This window comes from Phacochoerus africanus, chromosome 13 (assembly GCF_016906955.1).
Source record: "Phacochoerus africanus isolate WHEZ1 chromosome 13, ROS_Pafr_v1, whole genome shotgun sequence".
Classification (NCBI taxonomy): domain Eukaryota; kingdom Metazoa; phylum Chordata; class Mammalia; order Artiodactyla; family Suidae; genus Phacochoerus; species Phacochoerus africanus.
In genome coordinates this window covers 4,706,444-4,732,265 of record NC_062556.1, presented here as the reverse complement: position 1 = coordinate 4,732,265, position 25,822 = coordinate 4,706,444, and the positions used below count along the sequence as shown (strand labels likewise).

The 25,822-nt window shown below is 47.2% G+C and overlaps 1 long non-coding RNA gene across 1 annotated transcript; it reads left to right on the top strand.

Annotated features, from left to right (window-relative positions):
• Positions 1–5,667: 5,667 nt before the first annotated feature.
• On the top strand, positions 5,668–25,476 carry LOC125113558 (uncharacterized). The gene is made up of 3 exons (XR_007131489.1): positions 5,668–5,800; positions 22,727–22,927; positions 24,943–25,476. It is a non-coding gene; the product is annotated as an uncharacterized LOC125113558 (long non-coding RNA).
• The last annotated feature ends 346 nt before the right edge of the window (positions 25,477–25,822 follow it).

Here is a 25,822-nt window from a genome sequence, read left to right as displayed (position 1 = left end):
CTGCTCTGTGACCGGCACTGATCTAGTGCTGGAGGTATGTGGAAGTAAAACAGACAAAAATCCCTGTGCTCTTGAATTTACATTTAAGAGGTGAAAGACATATAAGAAATAATACACTATTTCTATATGTTATAATACCCATATTATGACAGATGGAGATGAGTGCTGTGGAGAAAAATACCAAACGGGAAAGGGGAAATGATGAAACATCACTAGTTAAAATAGGGTGTTCGGAGAAGACCTCACTGAGAAGAGCATTTGAGCAAAGATCTGAAGAAAGTGGAGGAAGCTATGCAGATGTCTGAGAGAAGAGCCTTTCAAGCAAAGACAACAGCAAGTGTGGACAAAGAGTGTCTGATGCATGAAAGCAATGTTAGGTTTGGCGTGTTGGCAGTGGGCTGGGCCAAGGAGGAGGGGGAGCTGGTGTGGAATGCTGTGAAAGATAAGGGGGTTTTTAGGCATTGTATGTACTTTGACTTGCATTTTGGGTGGGGTAGGTGGGAAGGCATTAGAGAATTTTGAAGAGGAGTGACATAATCTGACTTATTTTTTGTAAAAGTTCACTCCGAGGTTAGTGTTAAGACTAAACAGAAGGTAAGTGAAAGGAGAATTATAAAATTCAAAAATAATAGGTGGATTCCCTGTCAATAATGGATAGGACACTCGGACAGAAAATTAGAAGAATATATCAACCAAAACAAAAAAAAAATGTATGTATCAACCAACTAGGCTTAACTGAAATCTATAGAATATTCAAACAATAGCAGAATAGACATACCAAGTTCACATGGAATATTCTTTGGGATAGACTAGATACTAGGCCATAAAACAAGTCTCAAAAAATTCAAAATAATTGAAATACAAAGTATGTTCTCAAACCACAATGGAAACATAAGGAAAAATTTGGAGATCACAAATGTGTGGAAATTAAATGATACTCTGTAAATTACTAATGGATCAAAGAAGATATCGTAATGAAAATTTAAAAATACTTTGAGATGAATGAAAATGAAATATACCAAAATTTATGGGTTGCAATGAAAGCTGTACTTAGAGGAAAATTTCAGCTGTACATTCTTTTTTTAAATTGAGGTATAATTAACATATTAGTTTTAGGTGTACAACATAATGATTTGATATTTGTATATACTGCAAAATGACCATAATAGGTCTAGTTAATATTTTGGAATAAATTAGCAAAAATACAAAACTACAACATTTTAAATTACAAAATATTGTTGAATGCAATTGAAGACCTAAATACATGGGAAAACATTCTCTGTCCATAGATTAAAAAGGACTTAATATTGTGTAGAGATGCCCCCCCCAAATTGTTCCACATATTCAGTGTAAACTCTATTAAAATCTCTGCTGGCTTTTTTGGGGGGGTTAGAAATTGACAAGCTGGAATTCTCATGGAAATGCCAAGGATCCAGACAGCAATATTGAAAAAGAAGAATAAAGCTTGAGAAACTACACCTCCCCATTTCAAAACTTAATGCAAAGCTACAGTAATGTGTGATAGTGGCAAGAGGATAAACATAGATCAATAGGATAGAATTAAGAAGCCCACAAATAAACCCTTACATTTATGGTCAATTGATTTTTAGCAATGGTATCAAGAAAACCCAATGGGGAAGAAGGAGCCTTCAAAAATAGTTCTGGGACAATTGAAGATCCACTTAGGCAAAAAACTGAATTTAGATCTCAACCTCACACCACACAGAAAAGTTCACTCAAAATGGATCATAGACCTAAATGTAAGAGCTAAAACGGTAAATTTTAGAACAAAGCAAGGTCTTTGTGACCTTGCTTTTGGCAGTGATTACTTAGAAATAGCCCCAAAAGCACAGGGGTAAAAGAAAATATAATGAATTAGACGTAAAACTTTTGCATTTCAAAAAACACTTGCCAGGAAGTGAAAAAACCCACAGAATGAGAGAAATATTGCAAATCATATATATTCAGTAAGGGATTTACATTAAGAATATAAAACTCTAACAACTCACTAAAAATGACCCAATATATTTTAAAAGGGCAGAGGATTTGAATTGATATTTCTAAAAAGAAGATATACAATGGCTGATAAGCACATAAAAAGATGCTTACTATTACTAGTAATTAAGGAAGTGGAAATCAGAACTACAGTGGGAGGAGTTCCCACTGTGGCACAACTGGATTGGCGTCATCTCTTCAGCACCAGGACGCAGGTTCAATCCCTGGCCCAGCACAATGGGTTAAAGGATCCAGCGCTGCTGCGTCTGTGGCTCGGGCCTGATCCCTGGCCCAGGAATTCCATCTGCCTCGGGGCAGTCGGAGAAGGATAAAAAAGAAAACACACACACAACACACACAGGGGCTACTGCTTTACACCTACTATAGTGGCTAATAGGGGCAATGAACACATGTTCACACACAGAGTTTTCACATTGAATATTCAGAGCACTCATAGTCGCTGTAGCTAAAAAGTCAAAGCAACTGAAATGTCCATCAACTGGTGAGTGGATAAACAAAATGTTATATAATCTGTATCAAAGACGACTGGTTGGCAATAAGAAATAAAATACTGATACATGCCACATAAACATGTTCAAAGACGCTAGACACAAAAGAACACGTGTGATTCAATTCGTATAGACTATCCTGTGGGGACGGGAAGTGGATTAGTGGCTGGGAGGAAAGAGAGTTGACAGCTGTTGGGCAGAGGGTTTAGTCTGAGGATGAAGGAAACCATCTAGAATTAGATTGTGGGAAGGTAGTAAATAAGGTTGAAATGGGTCGAGTTTACGATGTGTAAGTTACCTCTCCGTGAAGCTGTTTTAAACACTGGCTCTTGTCTGGGGAGGCCTCTGCCCCGAGTGACTGTGGTGATAGGATACCGAGGTCACCATGGAGACCAAATATTATGCTCGCACGATAATGGATTTCAGCATTGCCTTTTTTTTCCCCACAGATATTTTAATGAATTCTTATGAAATGCATAGAAGAGATAAATAGAATTTTTTAGCAGGACCTGTGTTATTCACATTTCAACAGGAAAAAAATGTTTCCTCTTCTAGAATTTTGAGTGGGTGGCATTTTATTTTCGTGATCAAAGAACGGAGTCTATGGTTCTCGTATAGAATTGAAGGATTTTACTCCTGAGGACAAGAGGGGGTGGTGGGACAGACTTTGGCCTCGGGATCTAAAGACTGTCATGGGAGACGGTCAGCCTCGTGGACGATCAGAGGCAGATTCTCGGTCAACCTCCAGACTTTTTAGGCGGAACCTTAGGAATCTGCCTCTCTCAGGCTCCTGCCTCTCCAAGTACACGTGATAAGTGGCATCCGTTCTGTACCCGGCGGCCAAAGCAGCGGCTGCCTCTAGAAGGACGGTGGAGCCAATGCAGGTTGCTGCCAGGGGGCTGAGTCCCGTGGGACCTTCCTCTAGATGCACTCCCTTCCTGGGACACGTGTCCTGCCACGTGTGTCTGGGAAGGTGCGACAGATTTGCAGGCCTTCCTCTGGGAAACGTAGCTCCCTGCGCCAACATTTTTCCTCCTTTCTTTTTGACTTTTTATTTGGAAATAATTGTGGAAGCCGTAAAACAAGTACAAAGCGATCCGAGTGCCTTCACCGGGTCCCCCCCTGTGGCCGTAACTCATAGAGCTACAGTGGAAACCAGCCAGGTGACAGACGCTGTGTGCGGGGGTGGTTTCATGCCGTTTTATCACCTGCAGAGGTTCCCAGACCACGAGTGCGGTCAAGCCCCAGAACCCTTCCAGCCCGGCAAAGTCTCCCTGCTGCCACCGCTCCTTGTCCTCCCCACAGCCTCCACCCACCATCCGTGGCAGCCACCAACCTGTCCTTCAGCCATAGAATCTACCGCCTCCAGGATGTTAAATAATCTTACAGCCGATCAGCTTCTCTCTCTCTCTTTTTTTTTTTTTTAAACCACCCCGAAGCTTATGGAATTCACGGGCCCGGGATCAGATCCCAGCCGAAGTTGCGGCTTATGCTGTGGCTGCGGCAGCAACAAATCCTTAACGCGCTGTGCTGGGCCTGGGGTAGAACCTGCTTCCCAGAGCTGCAGAGACGCCACCGAGACCATTGCGTCACAGCGGGAATTCCTAGGTCAGCTTCTTTTACTCAGATGATTCATCCAAGTTGTGTTTCTCAATAGTTCCTTTCTTCTTAATATTTAGTAGTATTTCATGGTATGGATGCCCCCAGGTGGTTTAATCATTCGCTTATTGAAAGACTGTTGTCTCTTTCCATTTGAGGGACATTTTATCAACGGGATCTTTTAATCAGGAAAGTTTTAGGAGTTCCGTGGTGGCTCAGGGGGTTAAGGATTTGGTTTTGTTACTGCTGTGGTTTAGGTTTGATCCCTGCCCTGAAACTTCTTCATGCTGTGGTACAGCCAAAAATAAATAAATAAATGACATGGGTTTGTTGTTGTTGTTGTTGTTGTTGTTTGTCTTTTTGGGGCTGCACCCAAGGCATATGGAGGTTCCCAGGCTAGGCGTCTAATCAGAGCTGTTGCTGGTGGCCTACGCCAGAGCCACAGCCACGCCGGATCCGAGCCGCGTCTGCGACCTACACCACAGCTCAGGGCAACACCCGATCCTTAGCCCACTGAGCAAGGCCGGGAATCGAACCCTCAACCTCATGGTTCCCAGTCGGATTTGTTTCTGCCGTGCCACAATGGGAACCCCCCAAGAAGGAAGATTTTAAGCCAATGTGTTTGAAACCCAGGACACCAAAGTGAGAAACTGCTGCACATGTTAGGAATAAAAAGTATACTTTGTCGTTATTGACTTTTGACAGGAAACCTTTGAATGCCAGCACCTCGTCCCCAGTGCCTTCCTCATGCACCCCTCTATGTCATCATTCTCCATGCAGACCAGAATCATGACACCTACAAAATTAGAGGGTACCTTCTTGCTAAAATCCTCTAGAGTAGGACATATTTATTCATTCATCTTTTACCGAACTATTTGTAATGTGCCTTTTGATACTGAAACCTCTTCCTGAGATGGGAACAAAGTCTATGCCTTCAGGGAAATTACGCATTCTCCGGGGGAGACAGAGTCCTAACTAGTAATTAGAAGATTATTTAACAATAATTTTCATCTGGGCCATGAAGCACCAGCTGAGGCTGTGAAAGCACCAACGGCACAATCCTTCCTCTGGGAGACCCACAAAGACTTCCCAGAGGAGATGGACTCACACAGCGGGAGCAGTGAGGGACCAGCGAGGGGCAGAGGCGTTCAGCACGCCGTTTTTGGTCATTACTTGATAATCACATCCGGGCCCCTGAGAAGTATGCATTTTAGCAGGGGATACAAATTGTAAGTTATATTGACTCAATGATATATGGTCTAGGAAAAAGACCCACAAATTTCTGTGGTTCTCCAGGACATGTAGATTTTTTTTCTAAACAATTTGCTATATAAGTAATACATGTTGACCTTTTCAGCTTTAGTAATGAACATATTTTGCTAGTTTATTAATGTCAAGACTTTTCTGAGCACACGTGCAGACCGGGCACGCATGGGGGCTTCTAGATTCCTTGAAAACACAGAAGCTTTTCAAAGCCTTTATTCCTTGAGCTATGCCCTTCTTTTTTCCCAGGATTTTTGGTCTTTCTATTGCCTGACCTAATGGTTATCCTTTATTGCAGGTGGCAGCAGCTAATACATTTGCCTGTAAATGTTTTCGGTAAATGTCACCCAAGAAGCTGTGTGCAGCCCTTAAAGAGATCCTTCAAGGAGCTTCCATAGGGGTCAAGTGCAGAACCACAGTTCTCTGAGAATAAGGTCAGTATTGGGCCCTCTGGTACCAGTAACCTGCACCAGGAAATTGGGCTTCTGGCCTCAAGTCCGCAGTTGTGTTGGGGGGTGGGGGGGAAGGTAGCAAGGTAAGTTAAAATGCAACAGAGGAGTTCCCTCATGGCTCAGTGGGTTAAGGATCCCACTGCAGAGGCTTAGGTCACTGTGGGACTGTGGGTTCCATCCCTGGCCTGGCGCAGTGGGTTAAGGATCCATGGTTGCCGCAGCTGGGACGTAGGTCACAGATGTGCCTTGGATTTGACCTCTGGCCCCTGGAACTTCTGCATGCCATGGCTGTGGCCAAAAAAAGAAAAAATAAAGCCATAGAGCTCTTTTACCAAAATTTAGCTTTTTTTTTTTTTTCCTTTGTTAAGCTTTCCACTTGTTACTGTTAGTTTTAAAAAGTAGATTTTAGGGTTCTGAACAAGTTCACCATGATCTTTATTGCCGTTTCTTCACTGCTGTTGTGAACAGTGGAGTTTGGGGTTCTCTACTCTGCTGTTTTCACTGATTTCTGTCCAAGGCGGGGGAGTGGGTGACGTGGGTGTGATGTTACTGGTCCCTGTCAATAAGCAGCATCCAGTCCAGACCCCTTCAGGTTTGGCTGCGGGTCTTCAGAGTTGGAAGCCGCTCACCTGCCCCTTTCGTGGGACCACCTTGGAAGTAGGGGTGCAGCTTCCCACTCAGGTGCTAGCCCGACAAAAGGCTTTTCATCTGCTGAGTGCTCTCAGTTCTTTCGGAATAAGTAAATCCAGGACAGCCTGGCCCTTCGACACGTGGTGGCCCTCTTCGGCGTGTCCAACACCCAAAGGCCAGCACTGGACGGGGGCCCTGGGATGGAGGTTTACGTGACCAGGGCAGAAAATCAGCAGAGTCCACTCTTCCTTTCACCTGAACTCTTTTGAAGACCCCTCCCTGTTGACATCCTGCAAACCCCGCTCACGCTTCCCCTGCCTCGGGCCTTTGGTGAGAGAATCGGGGATGGCTTTCCACTCTCAGGCACAGAGGGTCAGATCAGTGCGGCCCGGGAGGCGGAGGTCGGCGAGCTGGCCCCTGTGCCGAGTGGGCGCTGCCAGGTGCAGAAATCCGTGTGAATTTGGTCTGCATCCAGCCTCTGCCACTGGCCACTCGCTGGCATTCTCCACGACCTGCAGGGTGTCCGGCAGAGCCGGGCAGAGAGCCCCGAGGAGGTGGCTTTTCCTCTCTGCTGCTCTCGTCCCGGCTCCGCTTCCCCTCTGGCTGCCACTTTGGAGCATGGTAGTCATGGGACGGAGCCTGATGTCGTCCAGGGAGCTTCCCTGTGCCTCTGGAGCTCGGATTCCGGGCTGCGAGCCTCCTCAGAGGAGGACTTGAAGTTGCCCTTGCCGAACCCAGGACACATGAACCTAAAATTTCAGAAGCTTCTGCACGAGTGCATAGGAAACATCCATAAGGACACTCACAGCAAGACTGAAACAGTACTTCTGCCTTTTCTGCGAGCATTAGCTAGATGCAAATTTTGCCTCTCTGGCTGAAGTCACCAGGAATTGTAGTTCTATGCATAAGTCAGGGAAGGGCTTAAGAACAAATAAGATTTTTGTAGAGCTACTCATTCCCTTTTTATTTTGGGTAATTTTATCATCAGGCTGGCAAGTCACCTCTAATAAAATACAAACTGAAAATAGATTTTTTTCTTCCTTGTCTAGACTATTTAATTTTGTCCTCCTTTGCTGTTGTCTAGTTCCAAAAGGAGCAGCTTAGTGTGAAATTTGTGGGAAGGATGCTATTCAAAGTTAATGTTATTATTTAGTAACCCAGTGAAAACCCAGCCAAAAGAATGTCGATATTTCTAGAAGATGTAAAAACTACTTAGAAATGAAGAATTGGAGTTCCCATTGTGGCTCAGCCGTTAAGAACACGATGTTGCCTCTGTTAGGATGTGGGTTCAATCCCTGACCTCACTTGGTGGGTTAGGAATCTGGAGTTCCTGCAAGCTGCAGCATAGGTTGTAGATGCAGCTTGGATCCAGTGTTGCTGTGGCTGTGGCCTCAGCTGCAGCTCCAATTCCATCCCTAGCCTCCTGGGAACTTCCACATGCTGCCAGTGTGGCCCTAAAAAAAAAAAAAAAAGAAGAAGAAAAAGGAAAAAAAAGAAAAGAAATTAAAAAAACAAAACAAATATATGATATATATGATCCATCAATTCCACTCCTGGGTGTTTATCCAAAGGATACAAAACACTAACTCAGAAAGATACATGTAGCTTCATGTTCATTATTTTTCATAGCCAAGACATGGAAGCAACCCAAAGAAATGGAAGAATGGCTAAAGAAAATGTGACCATACATACATGTAAATATTCAGTCATAAAGAAGAAATCCTGTTATTTGCAATAACACGGGTGAAACATCAGGGCATTATGTTAAGTGCAGTAAGACAGAGGAAAAAATACCATATGATATCACTCATGTGGAATCTGAAAAGTAAAACAGCAAATTTATAGATACAGATTGCAAATGGTATTTACTCTCCTGGGGCGGCCTGGGGGTGGGGGGGAGGGGAGGGGAGGGGAGGAGTGGGCCCTGGTGAAGGTGGTCGTGACATCCTGGACGCCACGCGCGTCACAGAGACTAGAGGTAATAATTCTGTGTCCTATACTTGAAAGTTGCTAAAAGAGTAGACCTTAAAAGTTCTCATGCCCAAGGAGCCCCAAACGGCTGAGGATCAGACTCGGTTTCAACTTCCAACGGGATGCGAAGTCTGTGTTCCCTGACAGAAATAGCCTTCCTAGGCCGCTAAGCCCAAGGTCACACAGGAAGCACGTCTTATTTGATGGTTGTTTGGTGTCGTGGTGAGAAGGGCCACCCCTGCCCCACCCTGTGGTTCCCAGACCACGGCAGTCTGGTTATGGCGTGGCTGCTGGGCTGTGGAACTGACTGCATCCAGCAGGAGAGCACCCCTTTGCAGGGATTGCCTCCCTGCTGGCTCCACACCTGTGCCCTGCAGCCACTCTGTTAAGCAGCCTCTTTCTAAGGAGCGAAGCAGGTGATAAGGCCAGTGACTCCCACTGGCAAATTACATCACCTCTGAAAAAGCGTCTCCTTTGGGAAGGAGGTGTTGAGCGGCAACAGCGTGGTCGTAGCTAAGGCATTCTGTAAGTTCAGGAGAGCTGGTGCCGGCAGAAGTCTGCAGGGGCCGCAGGGGGCGGGGGCGTGCAGGGAAGGCAAAGCCATCAGGGTAGCAAATATCTATGTCTCTGAGGCTGGTTCGGGCCGTTGTTGATGTCATCTTCTATCAGGTCTCTGGCTGATCCCCTTGGGAAGCGGCGCTGATTCAGGGTCTCAGTGTGGATCCATTGCCAGCAGATTAGATCTCAGCCCCGCAGGGTTAAGGGTCTGGCGTTGCCCTCAGCTGCGGTGTAGGTTGCAGACTCAGCTTAGATCCCGCGTTGCTCTGGTGTGACTGGGAACCCCTAGCCTGGGAACCTCCATATGCTGTGGGTGCCGCCCTAAAAAGCAAGAAATAAGATAAAATAAAATCCTAAGTATTGTGTCTCCTACGTGGTACGTGGGGGCAAGGTGCCACAGCTGTCCCTCACTTGTAGAAGGGGATATTCCAGCATGTCCCAGAGTACTGGGCCCCTAGGTCCATCACTGGTGTGGCAGCCCCTGGACTTTCCCAGGCTTTTCTCCCAGGTCACAGTGTGTTTATTTTACCAGTGCACTGGGCGCTGGCCACCTCCTGCTCCCTGAATCCAGTGAGCATGATGCCATCAGAGTAAGGACCAACAGGAAAATTCTCCTGTTCTCTACACTATTAGGACAAACAATGTCCTGCCAGATAATGACAGCAGGATGTGTCCTAGCCCTGAGGCAGGAAGTTAAGATAGAGTGCCATCCTTGACATGTGAAAACAAACTACTTTTAATTTTTTTTTTCTTTTGCTGATAAAGAAGGGGGTGGTGAAAGCATTTTCCAGATCAGCAGGTGCATACTAGGTGCCAGGAACTGTTGCTTCTGGAGCAGCCAACCCACAGCAACCCTGCTGAGAGAAAGCCAGGGTAATAAATATGCCAAACACTCTCTAATCTCCTGCTGGTGCCTCCAATTAGCCAAGTCCAACTAAAAACCAATCCTATAGCTCAGCCTGTGGGACCCAAGGCAGAGAAAAGAAGGTGGAGGTTGGGTCAGAGATGCAAATGGAAACAGTTACCATACTGGTGTGTGACAGTGCACAGCTAATAAATGGTGAATAATTGGGTCCTGCTCCAATGTTAAGAGAGGGTTCCTTTCTTAGGAAGAGAATTTAGGAGTCATGTTACTGGGCAGGAAGCTCTCTGGATCAATTAAAGTTAGGCTGCCAGGACAGGATGCACTTTCCGGCTATTGAATATACGGCGGAGTCAGAGCTCTTATACGCACACTAGTGAGCACAGGATTTGAGGTTTTGAAAATTCTCCTGTCCTCTGCTGACTCACCACTGTTTCAACAATCTCCTTAATGATGCTGAGTTTTATCACAACCTAATTCTTCCCACTTTCAGCTCCAGTTGGGGCATATTCTTGCTTTTGGATATTATCAGGAAGTATGAGGTATTAAAAAGATATTGGTGCTGATGGCTAAGCCTTGAGGGGGTTATGCTAAGTGAAATAAAGCAGCCACAGAAAGCAAATTCTGCCCGATTCCAAGAACATGAAGGTGCTGAGAGTCATCAAACTCCGAGAGAAACAAAGTAGGATGGTGGTTGCCATGGGTTACGGGGAGGGGAAAATGGGGGGTTATTATTCAGCGGGTACAGAGTTTCAGGGTTTTTTGTTTTAGGGGGTTTTTTGGTTACACCTGCAGCATGCAGAAGTTCCTGGGCCAGGGACTGAACCCCAGCCACAGCAGTAAGAGCCAGATCTTTAACCCACTGCACCATCGGGGAACTCCCAGGGTTTCAGTTTTGAAAGATGAAAAGAGTTCTAGAGAAGGATGGAGGTAATAGTTGCATAGGAATATGAACGTACGTAACGCCATTGAACTGTGTGCTTAAAAATGGTTAAGAGGAGTTCCCGTTGTAGCTCAGCGGTTACAAACCTGTCTAGTATCCATGAGGATGTGAGTTTGATCCCTGGCCTCACTCAGTGGGTTAAGGATCCAGCGTTGCCATGAGCTGTGATGTAGGTTGCAGATGCGACTTGGATCCTGCATCGCTGTAGTCGTGGTGTAGGCTGGCATCTGCAGCTTGGATTCGACCCCGGCCTGGGAACTTCCATGTGCCACAGGCATGGCCCGAAAAAGACAAAAGCAAATACAACCCCATGGTTAAGATGTTAAATTTTATGTTATGCATATTTTAGCACAACTTTTAAAATTGTAAAGAAAAGATATTGGCACCTGCTGTAGCAAAGTATGCTTCACCCACGGAGACAACAGGTCAAAATCCCAGCATTACCGCTTCCTAGCTGTGTGGCCTTGGTCAAGTTGCTTAACTTCTCAGAGCCTTGATTTCCTTACTTCTAAATTGGCACTGATAATTCCTGTCCCTCTCAGTCATTGAGAGAATTAGGAGATAATCTGCATAAGTGTTTCCAGCAGGAGCCCTTTCTAGATGCCGATTCCCTTCTGTCCTTTGAAACAAAAGAGCAGGAAAGAGGTGGTCTTAGGCCACAGGTGGGCAGTTCTCTGGGGAAGCTTGTTCGGGCCAGTCTATCCTGTGAGGCATAAGGAGGATGTTTACAGGCCCTTTACGTGCTGCCCACTCTCACCGGCAGGGAGCACTCGTTTTCACATGCCCTTCCTTCAGGCTGGAATGCCTTTCCACCCTCCTTTCTATCCCCCTACACCCATCCTCTGGCCCCCACATCATACCTGGTCATCCTTCAGATCTCAGCTTGGACAGCCTTTCCTCTGCAGGCCTTTCCTCACCCGAAAATCCGGTCGGGGCATCTTCCTGCAACACGTGCTCTGCTAACGCCCTGAGCTGTTCTACTCACGAGTCTAAACCTCACGAGAAGAGGGGCTGTGTCTGTGTCTGTCTTCTTCTTGCCCAGAGCCCAGCAGATCCCAGTGAAATGGGAGAGGCTATAGGAAAACAGTGGAAGGACACAGAGACCTTGAGAACAAGAAAGCTCCATCCACAGACAAGACACTATGGAGTATTTACAGACGATAGAAAGTGGGTAGAAAGTGGATCGCAGCAGAAGGAGACGTTAGCCCAGGCCACCCCGGGTGTGATGGCTGTTTTTCCTGGCAGAGCTCTGGAGGGATTCCAGGACGTGGAGTCAGCAGGTTTGGAGAGGAGCGATGACGGGAAGGACCAGCCACAGAGCAGCCCGGTCAGTGCGCCCTCCCCCTCCAGTAGGGACTTGGAGCAGCACCGCTTGGCCAGCTGCCGCCCTGGGAGCCCTGGTGTCAAAGGCAAAGCTGTGCCTGAGGAGACCCCCCGGTGAAGGTCTGGGGTCAAAGCTGATTGAGGCAGGGCGGGAGCTGAGACTCGGGACCCCCACCTGGAGTCCCAGGCACAGGCGTCCAAGATCACAGGGACTCCAGTTTGTTCCGGCAATTCCCAGAAGCCTGCCAGTGGGGAGGACAGGCCCACTTACACAGACTTGTACCCACCCCCTATTCTGGTGGGGGTGGGGGTGGGGGTGGGAGTAGGCTGAGAGGGCGGCCTTTGGGATAAATGGACCTACCTGTTTGCAAAGAAGACACATCTAAGTTGCCTGTAAAAAATCAATATATCCCATCACTCCTAAGGCAAGCCACGTCAAGCAGAGATCGAAAGACATTTAAAAGCAACTACTGCTATGAAAGACCAGTCTGAATAAGTAAAACACATGGTTTCAGAGAGTGGGAGATGAGAAACAAAACTTAAAAAAGAACTGTCTAATCTGAGCTCCAAAAGATATACTATTTATCTATTGGAAAAAAGAATAGGGACAGATGGCCATGAAAAAAAGAGAACTCAGGAAATTCAAAATTCTCAAAAATTAAAAACATCATTGCTAAGCTGAAAAGTCAAAAGTGGAAGGTCTGAAGGAAGATCAAACAGTAATCCAGGGGTTATGGATGTGGAAACATTTTGGTTTGTCGTTGTTGTAGTTGTCTTTTTAGGGCCGCACCCGCAGCATATGGAGCTTCCCAGGCTAGGGGTCTAATCGGAGCTACAGCTGCCGGCCTACACCACAGCCACAGCAATGCCAGATCCTTAACCCACTGAGTGAGGCCAGGGATCGGACCCTCAACCTCATGGTTCCTCGTCAGATTCGTTTGGGCTGTGCCATGCTGTGAGCTCCAGATGTGGAAACATTTTGAAACATGGAGCAAAGGGAGGGAAAGTGCAGAGACAAGGAGGATTCAGAATCTATCATAGGAGTTTCAGGAGGAGAGAACAGTGAGTGGAAAGAAAATGTTTAAAGAAACAACTAATGATAATTTCCCTGAAGAAAAACTCAAGTGTTCAGATGGAAAAAATCGATTAGTATAGAAAACAATGAATTTTTTTACTTCAGGAAGTGTATTGGGGGAGTTCCCACCGTGGTGCAGCAGAAACGAATCCAACTAGTATCCAGGAGGTTGCAGTTTCGATTCCTGGCCTCGCTCAGTGGGTTAAGGATCTGGCGTTGCTGTGGCTATGGTGTAGGCCAGCAGCTATAGCTCTGATTCAACACCTAGCCTAGGAACTTCCTTATGCTGCAAGTGAGGCTCTAAAAAGCAAACAAACAAACAAGAAATGTTAAGCACTCAGAGTTTACTGCTACATATTCCCTTCCTGAAAAAGAAAATGAATTGAGGATGTGCTCCTCCGGGACTGAGAAGGAATCTAAGAAAGAGGGGGCTGTGCGCCCAGGAAGCTGAAGCCGGGAGTCAGCCCAGATCACTGCAAAGAACGCGGGGGTCACGTGTGTAACAGGCCTGGGAAGCTGTCAGTTCACATGGAAACAGGAAGTCAGAGAGCTCCTGAAAGATCGTCTTGAGGAAGAAAATAGATTTCATTACACGCACTGAATACTTAAGAATTTGGAAGTACTTAATGACAAAATGAAGACATTTGCATAACTACATATAAACATGTGTGTGCGCCCACACACGCACATGCACACACAAGGAAACCAGAAACTGAGGAAAACAAATGCTGTACAAGGAAGTTATAGAACAAATAGGATTTTGAGCGATATAGAGACTCTAGAAAATACTCTCCTTGATCAGGCATAGGTGTCATGAGACAAAATGCTTTTCCTTTTCTAAGGGGTCAGTTACATTGCCTGTTTTTGTGATGAACCGCTCTATGAGGCACTTTACCGTTACAGACGGAATGAAGATGTAAGTGCAACAGCAAACTTGAACTTGAGCAGAGAGAGGGGAAGAGAGAGAAGCGGAAAGGCCTGCCCATCCTTTGCATCCCCCTTTCACCAAGGGCAGCCGCATCTTACCCAGCTCTGGGGAGCTGCAGGGCACCCCGGGGTGGGGGTGGGGGCTTCCCCCTGTGGGCTGGGGTCTGGAGAAGGAGAGAGGAAAGAGGAGGAACCGGGTTTTGTGTCCCAGCCCAGGGCCTCGGCAGTGACCTTGGCTTTGGTCTTTAGTCTCAGGTGGGGCACTTTTTGTCCCCATCACCGTCACCACAGGGGGCCGGATTCTCAGTTACCCCTGCCTGTTTGGAACCACTGCCTGTTTGGAGACCCATGGCCCAGGTCCCACCCGGCTCCTACCTTTCCTCTTTTTTGTCCTCCTAAGTCATTGTCTTATTATCTTTTTTATTTTACTCTGTGTATGCTCTGTTTGGCATATTTTGTTTGACATTGCTTAATGTTTTGCAGAGGATGAAATACATCTTGCTGTACCATCTTGACTGGAAAGCCACTGTGTTACAATTTATAATTTTTTTAATGATATCTTTTTTTTTTTTTTTTGCTTCTAGGACCATACCCTAAAAGGAGAGTGGCATTATGGAGCTTCCCAGGGTAGGGGTCTAATCGGAGCTACAGCTGCCAGCCTGCGCCACAGCCACATCAGATCCGAGCTGCCTCTGCGATGTACACACCACAGCTCAGGGCAACACTGGATCCTTAACTCACTGAGGGAGGCCAGGGATCAAACCTGCAACCTCATGGTTCCTAGTCGTATTCGTTTCTGCTGCGCTACTACAGGAACTCCTTTACCGGTATCTTAAAACACGGAAAATTCTTCCCTCTCTGTAGGATCTATTCTTCAATCTACTGAAAGTATGTAATTATTACTTTTTCCATACATGCAAAACTAGGACTTGTCTTTCAGATCAACACAGTACCCCGTCTCTGAACCCTGAAACATCGTTATTCCGTGAGCGAAACGGGCACGGGAAAGGAAACGCGTGATGTGCAAGCGTTCACCGGCCCCCTACCTGTGCCCCGCCCCTCCGCCCCAGCCCCGCCTTGGGGGAGGAGCATATGCAAATACCCCCGCGTTCAGGGAAGTCCGTGTGTACTCTCCACCTGCGGTATTTAGCAGCCTTCCTGCCAGCACCTTGCTCCTTACAGGTCAACCTAGGTCACCTCTGCCTCTCCTCCCCTTGCCTTCAGTCTTAGTGGCGCTAACGACCGGCCCTCCTCCTTCCGCTCCTGCTCCCTCCTCTCCCGGGGCAGAGTCCTTTGTGCCGCGGGAGACGATTATTTGTCAACCTTTAGCCGTTTCTTGCCCTGCCTGACTCACGCCCCTTCCTTAAAGTCTGTGCTAGGTCTTAGCGTTCGGAGCTGTCAGCCGTCTGGTGGCTTTTCTTTGAAATCCTCCCTGAGTCCTTTTGCTCTCTGAGCGTGGAGGTGGGAATGGGGCGGACACTCGCTGGCGAGCGTTTCCAGGAGCCTGGGAGCATAAACCTCTCCATAACTCTTAGGATTAAAACATAAAACGCCGTAAAGTAAACCCCCAACAACTGCGGCCTAACAAATAAGGAAGCAAATGAACACCTTTGCGGGTTGCCCTCATTTCTCTTAAATAGTATTTTATTTCGTGCTCGGAGCAGTTGCTGGCTGCTAGGCTCTGCTGGGGAGCGCCCTTTGCCTCCCCCATGGCCGTTCTCCTGGGTTCGTACTCGGACCCGCAGTGATCCGCTGGCACCTGACCCCCCAGAAGAGAGGCTATTTTCTAAGCTTCCTCGGAGCTCAATGGGATTCTGAGACCAGTTCTGACCAATGGAGGGTTGATGGACGTGTTGGGTGCCCCTACTGACAGGTGTTTTTAAAGGGGGAAGGGCAAGCCCATTTCCCCGCCCCCCTCCCCGCTCCTCCCCACTGCCTGGAACAGGACATCAGAGCACCTCCAGGGCCATGAGGCAGCTCTCTCTGGAGGGAGGGCAGTACAACCAAAGGCCCCCGGACCCAGATCATGTGTCCACTGGAAAAGTCCTGGGCTGCCTACTTTCTGGGTTATTTTATCTGTGAGAGGAATTAATTTCTGTTTTCCTAAACTGCTGGTGTATGTGTGTGTGGACGGGTTATTTATTCATTTCGTGCAGCTGAACCTGATTCAGTGGCCAGTGGAAGGTATTTATATGTTTTGTTTTGTTTTACTTGGAGGGAATGATACAGACCGAAACTATCCAGCTGGCTGTGCTTTGCTCTCCCTTGCGTGTGAACAGCTCACTCAAATGCTTACTGTATACCAGGTATTTTGCATGTCATGTCTTCCTTCAACCTGACATAAACCTATGATGCTGTTATTTTCATTTTCAATCAGGGTACGTTGACACCCAGAAGTTAGAAAATCATGCTGGGAGTTCCCGTTGTGGCTCAGTGGTAGTGAACCCGACTAGTATCCATGAGGATAAGGGTTTGATCCCTGGCCTTGATCTGTGGGTTAAGGATCTGGCATTGCCATGAACTGTGGTGTAGGCCAGCAGCTGCAGCTCCAATGCAACCCCTCGCCTGGGAACTTCCATATGCTGCAGGTGCGGCCCTAAAGAGAAAAAAAGAAAGAAAGAGAAAGAAAACCACGCAGAAGGTCACACAGTTGTTACATAACAGATACGGGATTTTTTTTTTCTTTTTTTCTTTTTTCCTTTTTAGGGCCATACCCTCGGCATATGGAGGCTCCCAGGCTAGGGGTCGAATTGGAGCTACAGCTGCCGGCCTATACCACAGCCACAGCAACACCAGATCCAAGCCGTGTCTACAACCTACACCACAGCTCCACAGCAATACTAGATCCTTAACCCGCTGAGCGAGGCCAGGGATTGAAAGCAACCTCATGGTTCCTAGTCAGATTTGTTTCTGTTGCGCCATGATGGGAACTCCCAGATGTGGGATTTGAATCCAGACAGCCTGGCCCCAGGGTTAGGGTAAGGGTTAGGGTTAGGTATTCATGGGAGTGTTGATTCTGTTCCCCAAGAACCTACTGAAAAGCTGTTCATAAGAACTACCATTCATTGAGTCCCTGCTGCGTGCAGGCACTGTGCTGGGACAGAAAGCACATTCTGGAAAGCCTGGACTGAACTGGGTGCAGGGGAAGCAGAGCAGGCCAGGGAGCTAAGGGCTCAGATGGCGCTAAAGCCTTTTCCAGTTCAGAGTGCCTTTCAGCAGTGCTGTGTAGCGCAATTTTCCTCTCTTTCCACTGATGTATTTTGAAATTGTGCTTGATGGATGAATTCTTTTTGGAAGCTCAGTAATCTGGGATTCTTTCTTGCTCTTTGGTCTAAATTAGTCTCTTAAATTGCTTCATCTGGACTTTCCTTTTGTTTTATGTTGAGGACATTGACATCATAAAAATCTGATTATTCATCTTATGCTTATATTAATTCTGGAAAGTAGTTACTCTGAGGTACATCTTGTCTTACTGACTCACATCCAAGCTGATTATGAGACAAAAAAAATATGAACTATAATAAAAATACAGTAATTTATCAGCTAGTCACCTGGTGATACTGTACATGACTTAAACCACAAATAGTCAAATAAAAGATTCTTCAGTGTCACTTTTACAAACTAACAGAGTATCGTTAAAATATCATCCTCGGAGGGAGTTCCCGGTGTGACCCGATGGGATCGGCAGCATCTTGGGAGCCCTGGGACTCGGGGTCGATCCTGGCCCAGCGCAGTGGGTGAGGGATCCTGCATTGCTGCAGCTGTGGCTTAGTTTGCAGCTGTGTCTTGGATCTCATCTCTAGCCTGGGAGCTCCGGATGCCACGGGGCAGCGAAAACAAACAAATAAACAAAGATCATCTTCCTTCCCATTTAGACTAACCACCTTTAGAGACGTCAATACTCAGTATATCCAACAAAGTACTGATTGATGGGACATGAAAATAACCATTCTTCTTATTTAGTCTCCTTTATCTATTGCTTTTCTTTTTTTTCTTTTTTGGCCACCCCCACAGCATATGCAAGTGCTGGGGCAGGGATGGATCTGCGCTGGAGCTGTGCAACAAAGCGTCCTGGCCATACACGCACACATATCCACTCTCTCTCAGATTCTTTTCCCACAGAGACGATCACAGAATACTGGGTACAGTTCTCTGTGCTATGCAGCATTTTTTTTTTTTCCCGTGCTGATGCACTAAAATGACACAAATAACATCAGTTGCAAGATAGAAAAAAATTTTTCATAGGAAAATTGGTAATAGGGCTTTGAACTACCCCACTAGTTCTTGAATATGGAAGCAATATAGTTTCTGTAGTACCAGGTAGTACCATAAAAAAGAAATGGTTAAGCATAAAAGCAATGTAAAAAGAGACAAACTCAGTAGTTAAAAATGTAACTAAATTCTGTATTGCAAAAGTATGGCATTCAAAATGCAAACTACAAATGTGTAGAAATAAATCTTTTTAAATTTTATAATGATTTTTATTTTTTCCATTATAGCTGGTTTATGTAGAAATAAATCTTTAAGGCAAAAAAACAGAGAGCTCACAGAAATAATTTAAAAAAAACACCAACGGAAGCATAGGCAAAGACTACAGATACATAATTCATAAGAGATACAAAGAGCTAATAAACATAAGCTACTCTTAGAAACAAAGAGATACTAACTAAAATGCACTGTGATTTTAAATATTTCATATTGGAAAATATTTAAAATAATGCATCATTAAATAGAAGCGGTTGGAGTGGACATCCTTGCTTTGATCTGATCTTAGGAGGAAAGCATTGATCTGAAACCATTAATTATGATGCTTGTTGTACATTTTTCAGAGGCTCTTGATCAGGTTGAAAAAGTTCCTTTCTACTCCTAAATTCCCTTTTGTTCTTTATTTTGACAACAATGCACAAGACTGGCAACAATGCAGCGAGACAGACACATGATATTCTGCTGTGGGAATCTGCACATTCTCCCTAGAAATTAAGTTAGCAATATGTATCAAATAACTTTATGCCATATTTTATGTCGATACTTTTGTTTCTATGCACCAGACATAAGAAAGTAATCTGATATATGGCTAAAGATTTATTTACGAAAATATTCGTTGGAATGTTATTCATAATAGTGACAAATTGAAACTAGCGTAAGGTCAATATGAGGAGAATGGTTGAGATAATTATGGCCAAACATAAAAAAGAATAATATGCAACCACTGCATTTCAATTTACAGAAGCTTCTTAATGCCGTGGGAAAGTGCTTGTAACTGGGGGAAAGGTACGATAAAGATCAGATCTGGTCCAGGAATTTGGTTTCAGCGTCCAGTTGATGACGTGAAGGGATTAGAAGTGCCAGGGCTCGGAGATCCTGATCAGGACGTGATGGGGGGACCAGAGATTGAGTGAAGACTTGAAGTAGGGTCGCAAGACCATAGCTGTGGGTTCCGTGGGGGCAGGGCTAGAACACAACGTAAGGAAGGAGAAGCAGAGTCATCCGTGAGGAAAGGCAGAAGACCATACTGCTTTGCCGGAAACCAGAACGTTCTCCTTGTGAGTTCCCGCAGGCTCAGCACCAGAGCCAAATCCAGGGCCCCAGGGCAGAGAAAATCTTGTTCAAATTGCAGAGAAAAAAAGACTGAAGGAAATACACCCAAATGTTAACAGTGGTTTTGTCTGAATGGTGGATCGTGGAAGACTTCATTTTCTTTCTTTACACCTTTATGTGTTTTCAAAATTTTATAATCGCAGAAAAGTTTTTTTTTTTACCTATATCTGCGGCATGTGGAAGTTCCTCAGGCTAGGACAATGCTGGGTCCTTAATCCACTGAGCCACCAGGGAACTCCTTTAAGAATTTCTGGCTGTAGAAAATCAGCTTTTTTTTCTTTTATTAATGATTCTTATTTTTCCCATTATAGCTGGTTTACAGTGTTCTGTCAATTTTCTACTGGAAAATCAGCTTTTTAATTCCCCATGCCAAGTTCAGAAACACACCGTAATGGAACAAAATAACTAAAAGATGGCAAAATTTGGGGTATAGCCTCTTAATCTCCAGGCCAATTCCCAGTTACTTCACAGGTGAACTTTTCTCCCGAGCGTACTTGAGGTACTGTAGTCACCTATGCTGAGCTGAAAATGTGTCACACATATGTTTCCTTAAACACTCGGTTCAGGTTGGCAGTCCGTGGGTGATTTTTTTAAGGTAACTAATCTTTTTTTTTTTTTTTTTTGACTCCACTTGGGTCATGGGGGAGTACCAGGGATTGAAACTGTACCACAGCAGTGATCCCAGCTTCTGTAGTGACAATGCTGGATCCTTAACCCACTGAGCCGCATAGGATCTCCTTCAATAATTTTTTTTTTCTTTACAGAACACCTGTGGCATATGGAGTTTCCCAGGCTAGGAATCAAATCGGAGCTACAGCTGCCAGCCTACACCACAGCCACGACAACGCAGGATCCGAGCCGCGTCTTCGACCTATACCACAGCTCACGGCAATGCCAGATCCTTAACCCACTGAACAAGGCCAGGGATTGAACCAGAAACTTCATGGTTCCTAGTCAGATTCGTTAACCACTGCGCCATGACAGGAACTCCCCACAAGTATATACTTTTATCAAAACATGTTGTACACTTAAAATCCGTGCATTTTACTACATGTAAATTTTTTTGTGGAAAAACTAGGTGATGAGTAAATTGGTTTCATTTTCCTATTCCCTCTACTTAGAGTCTGTAGGCTTGAAAATTTTTATAAAAAAGGAAGGAAAAGAAATAGAAGAAGAAAGACATATACCCCAGTATTGGAAGCAGGACAATTATTTATTTATTTAAATTTATTTTCCCACTGTACAGCAAGGGGGTCAGGTTATCCTTACATGTATACATTACAATTACATTTTTTCCCCCACCCTTTCTTCTGTTGCAACATGAGTATCTAGACAAAGTTCTCAATGCTACTCAGCAGGATCTCCTTGTAAATCTATTCTAAGTTGTGTCTGATAAGCCCAAGCTCCCGATCCCTCCCACTCCCTCCCCCTCCCCCTCCCATCAGGCAGCCACAAGTCTCTTCTCCAAGTCCATGATTTTCTTTTCTGTGGAGATGTTCACTTGTGCTGGATATTAGGTTCCAGTTATAAGTGATATCATATGGTATTTGTCTTAGGACAATTATTTAAATTAGAGTGGTGGCAGGATGAAAGGGGAATGAATGGGGACCGATTGAGAGTGACCACTTTTAGGAGTTCTCTAGTGGCTAACTGGGTTAAGGACCTGGCATTGTCACTGCTGTGGGATGGGTTCGATCCTTGATCCAGGAACTTCTGCATATTGCAGACCTGGCCCCCCAAAAAAGCGATGCCTTTCAGGTTCAAACAGGTGATGGACCATTGGGTCCGGCCTCATGGGAACACTCCCAGGGGGTCGCCATCCTGCAGGCGGGCTAGGTTGTTTTGACCTAGGCATTAGAAGAGATCACAAATTCACTCATTCGGTGTTTCCTGATGTAGTTCTCACTTTCTCCAACCAACTTCATTGCCGATGTCGTGAAAACGCCTGCTTGAGGAGTTCCCATCGTGGCGCAGTGGTTAACGAATCTGACTAGGAACCATGAGGTTGCGGGTTCGATCCCTGGCCTTGCTCAGGGGGTTAACGATCCGGCATTGCCGTGAGCTGTGGTGTAGGTTGCAGACACGGCTCGGATCCCACGTTGCTGTGGCTCTGGAGTAGGATGGCAGCTACAGCTCCGATTCGACCCCTAGCCTGGGAACCTCCATATGCTGTGGGAGCGGCCCAAGAAATAGCAAAAAATTAATAAATAAAAGGCACTTAAAAAAAAAATGCCTGCTTGATATTCTTGTCTGGAAGCAGCTAATCCGTCATCTCTTAAGGAAAAAAACTAAGAAGAAATTGTCTAAGAATGTGCTTTTGGAGTTCCCTTCATGACTCAGTGGAAACGAATCTGACTAGGAGCCATGCAGTTATGCATTCAATCCCTGGCCTTGCTCAGTGGGTTAAGGATCCAGCGTTGCCGTGAGCTGTGGTGTAGGTCGAAGATGTGGCTCGGATCTGCCGTGGCTGTGGCTGTGGTGTAGGCCAGAGGCTACAGCTCCGATTAGACCCCTAGCCTGGGAACCTCCATATGCCACGGATGCAGCCCTAAAAAGCAATGACAACAACGAAAAAGAATGTGCTCTGGGCAGCTCCCCTTGTGGCTTAGCAGTAATGAACCTGACTAGTATCCATGAGGCTGTGAGTTCGATTCCTGGCCTCGCTCAGTGGATAAATGATCCAGAGTTGCCATGAGCTGTGGTGTAGGCTGGCAGCTGCAGCTCTGATTTAACCCCTAGCCTGGGAAATTCCACATGCAGCAGGTGCGGCCCTAAAAAAACCAAGTGCTTTGGTTATAGGATTGAGACGTTCTCAGGCCATTTAACAATAGTCCCAGAAAGAAAGGTATTGAGGCCTTTCCCGGGTGGAGCTAATCTGAAAGAGCTCTGGCGCCGCGCTTACCGTCCGTGGAGTGCCGACTTCTGCTGGAACACTGTTCACGGAACAGACCGTATCGCCACTTTCGGGTCTGTTGATTAGTTTTTATTTTAATAATTTGAATGGTAACCATCCGCCTGTAGCTCTTTTTCTACAGATTTGATACTGCGATGACTCAACATGACTACCGGGGTGCTTGACGTCAGAGTTAGGGAGCAAGGAAGGCCAAGATGGACCGTGTACTGGGGCAAACGCGACGAGGCTCCGACGTGATGTGTGCGCGCAGTTGCTCATCCCCAGCTTTACCAGAACATTCTGAATTACGTTAACACACTGTCCCAGAGGTGAGCTGATGGGATGGAAAGAAGACATCAGCACAGGTGGCTCTGGCCTGGAAGTGGGTCATCTGTCCCGGGTCCTACCCCAGATCAGTGTGTCTGCCCAGCATCTGTTCCTTGCGTCTTCTTTTTTATTTATTATTTTTTTATTATTATTTTGTCTTTTTTGTGTGTGTGTTTTTTGCCATTTCTTGGGCCGCTCCCGCGGCTTGTGGAGGTTCTCAGGCTAGGGGTCAGATCCGAACTGTAGCTGCCTGCCTATGCCAGAGCCACAGCAATGCAGGATCTGAGCCGCGTCTGCAACCTACACCACAGCTCACGGCCACGCCGGATCCTTAACCCACCGAGCAAGGGCAGGGATCGAACCCGCAACCTCATGCTTCCTAGTTGGATTCGTTAACCACTGAGCCATGATGGGAACTCCTATTTTGTCTTTTTTTTAGGACTGCGCCTGCAGCATATGGAGGTTCCCAGGATAGGCGTTGAATCGGAGCTACAGCTGCTGACCTACACCACCGCCACAGCAACGTAGGATCCTTAACCCACTGAGCGAGGCCAGGGATCAAACCCGAGTCCTCATGGGTGCTAGTCAGGTTTGCTAACCGCTGAGCCACTAAGGCACTCCGCATCTTCTTTTTTTAGAGCTGAAATGTATTATCTTTTTATTCTGAAGATGGGACATCTGACCCAGGTCTTGGGGCTAAAATCAAGGTCTAGACAGGACTGTATTTCTTCCTGGACACTCTGGGAAGGATCCATTTCCTGGCCTTTTCCAGCTTCGAGGGGCCACCCGCATTCCTTGGCTAGGGGCCCGCTTCTGCCATCCTAAAAGCCGGCATCCCGCCTCTCTCTGACCCGGCTTTCATCATGGCATTGTGCCTCTCTCTTTCTGCTTCAATGCTTGTTTCGGCCAGAGTGGCCCTCATTCCTTAGACAGCCTGGTGCCTCCAGGGGAGCTCACCCCAGCCCAGCTCTGGGGGTGAAATTGCGCCTGTCCTCTGTTCAGAAACTAACTCATGCCCGTCCCCTCCACTTCAGGGTGAACTCCAGGAGAAAGTGGATGTTCATCTCTTGTGCCAAGAACCTGGAACACTTAATAAAGTGTTCCGGGCACTTAATAAAGGAATTCATCTTTCCCATTCTCTCCAGCAAACGCAAGCTGACCCCTGCTTTATGTCAGGGACTTTCCTGAGAGCTGGGGGTGAGCAGGTATATGAGGCCGAAGGAGTCCAGCAGGGCAGACAGACAATTCCCTAACAGTGTGCCGTGCTGGACACTGTCACACGCTTGCCTGGGAAGGCAGAGGGGTGTCCCCTGCAGGAGAGGGGCAAGGCTCCCCCCCGCCCCCGGCCCCCGACATCCAGCAGGTCATGGAGGATGGGCAGAGGTTGGCCAGGTGAAGAACGAGGGCAAACGCAGTGTGGCCCCATCACTTGTTGCCCAAAGCAGGACACTTTGGAGAATGAAAGGCAGGCTGTTACGAATAGCACAGAACCAGTGTAGACAGAGACTGCGCTGGGCAGGCCAGGCCATACGCCCGCCCTGGGCAGAAGGAGCTGCATGGGCCAGGGCAGAGGGGGTGGAAGGCGGTGGGGAGAGGAGCCCTCTGCGCGTGGGAATGATGAGGGGGAGGGGCTGGGGGCCGATGTGAGGGGCCTGTTCTGGCAAAGACCTTCACCTTGGTCCTGCAGCACCGGGGGGCCTGTGGGCTCAGCAGGAGAGCACCAGGACCAGGTTTGCGTCTGGGATCAATGGCTCTGGCTGTCGTGGTGAGAAAGGCCTGCGTCGGGGTGAGGGCAGCTGGGCCAGAGACTTGAGGAGAGAGAGCGGAGGCTGGCGCAGCGGCTCCTTAGGGGACCACGGCCCTGAGCAGCAGGACGGGAGGGCGGCTTCGGAAGGAAATACACACACTGGGAGGTCCCGAGGCAGAACTGACGGGGCCGGAGGAGGGAAGGCAGAAGTGGATGGCGCTCAGCCTTCCGGCCTCGGGCTCTGGTGGCTTCTTCTCTCCTTGGCCGTAGGTGGCGACAAGCAGAGGATGACCTCAGCGGCTTGGCAGACCCAGAGGCATCAGGGAGCAGAGACAGGAAGCGGAGTCTCGTGGGGCCAAGTGCCCCGCCTCGTGCGCCATCCAAAAGCTGAGTCACTCCACCCAGAGGGTCAGCACGGGTGGGAAAGAGGGAGGCCAGGTGACTCTCGGGACCAGGGAAGCCCATGAAGGAGAAGCACTGAAAAGGGCAGGCCGGGGACCAGGACCTGAGGCCCGGTTTCACACTGACCCATTGATGTGCCTGGTGCATCTGTAGCCTCTGCGTCCTGGTGGTGACTCACAACGGAGCAGGGCGCCTGGGCAGACGCGTGGGCGCTCTGGGAAGACATGCCTCGGGTGGAGCGTCGCCGGGCAGCGGAAGAGGCGGGCGTGTAGGCACGTCAGTGTGGCGACCGAAGAGATCTGTGCTCCGGGGACGGGAAGGTGAGGGAACTCAGCAGAGACGAACACACCGGGAGCTCCCGTCGTGGAGCAGCAGAAACGAATCCAACTAGGAACCACAAGGTTGCGGGTTCGATCCCTGGCCTCGCTCAGGGGGTTAAGGATCTGGCATTGCTGTGGCCATGGCGTAGGCCGGCGGCTACAGCTCTGATTGACCCCAGCCTGGGAACCTCCATGTGCTGCAGGTGTTATTGTGGCAAGATATACATAACATAAAATTTACCATTTTAACCCTTTTTAAGCATACAGTTCAATGCCCTTAAGTACTGTTGTGCCACCATCACCGCCATCTGCACCCACAACCTTTTCATCTTCCTCGACAGAGACTCCGTCCCCATCAAACACTAACTCTGCTTTCCCCCTACTCCCAGCCCCCCGGCAACCACCATCCTACTTTTTGTCTCTATGAA